Here is a 2253-nt window from a genome sequence, read left to right on the forward strand (position 1 = left end):
GCCAGCCACATCGCAGACGCCTCGCTCCCGGATAAGGCACGGCCAGCCACATCGCAGACGCCTCGCTCCCGGATAAGACACGGCCAGCCACATCACAGACGCCTCGCTCCCGGATAAGGCACGGCCAGCCACATCGCAGACGCCTCGCTCCCGGATAAGGCACGGCCAGCCACATCGCAGACGCCTCCCTCCCGGATAAGGCACGGCCAGCCACATCGCAGACGCCTCCCTCCCGGATAAGGCACGGCCAGCCACATCGCAGACGCCTCCCTCCCGGATAAGGCACGGCCAGCCACATCGCAGACGCCTCCCTCCCCGATAAGGCACGGCCAGCCACATCGCAGACGCCTCGCTCCCGGATAAGGCACGGCCAGCCACATCGCAGACGCCTCCCTCCCGGATAAGGCACGGCCAGCCACATCGCAGACGCCTCGCTCCCCGATAAGGCACGGCCAGCCACATCGCAGACGCCTCGCTCCCGTATAAGGCACGGCCAGCCACATCGCAGACGCCTCCCTCCCGGATAAGGCACGGCCAGCCACATCGCAGACGCCCCGCTCCCGGATAAGGCACGGCCAGCCACATCGCAGACGCCTCGCTCCCCGATAAGGCACGGCCAGCCACATCGCAGACGCCTCCCTCCCGGATAAGGCACGGCCAGCCACATCGCAGACGCCTCCCTCCCGGATAAGGCACGGCCAGCCACATCGCAGACGCCTCGCTCCCGGATAAGGCACGGCCAGCCACATCGCAGACGCCTCCCTCCCGGATAAGGCACGGCCAGCCACATCGCAGACGCCTCGCTCCCGGATAAGGCACGGCCAGCCACATCGCAGACGCCTCGCTCCCGGATAAGCTACACACCTTCTTCGCACGCTTCAAAGAAAATAACATTGTGATGTCGATGCCGGCCCTCTCCGCTCACAAGGACTGTATGCTCTCGTTCTCTGTGGCCAATGTCAGTAAGTCATGTAAGCGTGTTAACCCTTGCTAGGCTGCCAGCCCAGTCAGCATCCCAAGCTGCATCCTCTCTGACAATCTGACAACGCTCTGAATTTACGAACTCCCAGAACACACTCTGAGCAAACTCTGGCACTCCGGATTGAAATTACAAACAGCAAGATGTAATTTGTTATGCTAACAAGCTAGCAAGAGGTTGCATAGCAACAGCATCAACTTTTCGGTAGACAGGGCTAGCGCTAGTACTAATACTTAAATGAACTAATAGTATATAGAATGTAGTATACAGTATGTTGTATTGGTATTCGAACACAGCTATTGTCGAAATGACTGGTAGAAACACATTCATGACCATAAAGGGGGGGGGGGGGGTTGACCCCAACACTCATCCAACATATTTCTACTTTACTCAAAAATGATCTCAATTTATCTCTCTAAACAATTTATCTCTCTAAACAATTTATCTCTCTAAAAAATGTATCTCTCTAAACAAGTACTTGTATATTTAAAAATATAAATATAGATATAACTTAATTGGAATATATCTAGAACTTTTCAAAATTTCAAAATTTGGATCAATTTACCACAACATAATTTATTTGAAATATCTCCAAAAGTTGTGATGACCGAGGATTTTTTGTTGTTGAGCAAAAGAGCAGTGGCAGCCAGGGAAGATGTTGGGAAAATAATTTGGTGACATCTTGTGGTTTTGTAATCGCTGTAATCGCTGCCAAAGGTGCTTCAACAAAGTAAACGGTCTGAATACTTATGTAAATGTAATATTTCAGTTTCTTATTTGTAATACATTTGCAAACATTTATAAAAACCTGTTTTTTGCTTTGTCATTATGGGGTATTGTGTGTAGATTGATGAGGGAAAAAAACTATTTAATCCATTTTAGAATAAGGCTGTAACGTAACAAAATGTGGAAAAAGTCAAGGGTTCTGAAATTGCTCCTTCTGATATTTCTTAATTTCTTTCTTTACATTGTTTGAATTGTGTGTATATTATTTTGTATTACGAGGTATTATTACGGAACTGTTGGATCTAGAAACATACGCATTTTGCTGCGATAACGTATGCAAATCTGTGAATGCGTCCACTAAACTGGATTTGACTTAATAATAGTGTAAAACTCCATTTCCCATGGTCCCGTGTAAAACTCAATTTCCCATGGTCCCGTGTAAAACTCAATTTCCCATGGTCCCGTGTAAAACTCCATTTCCCATGGTCCCGTGTAAAACTCAATTTCCCATGGTTCCGTAAATGCGTTCTGCAGTGGGCTGAATGAGG

This window comes from Salvelinus fontinalis, chromosome 20 (genome assembly GCF_029448725.1).
Source record: "Salvelinus fontinalis isolate EN_2023a chromosome 20, ASM2944872v1, whole genome shotgun sequence".
NCBI classification, from domain to species: domain Eukaryota; kingdom Metazoa; phylum Chordata; class Actinopteri; order Salmoniformes; family Salmonidae; genus Salvelinus; species Salvelinus fontinalis.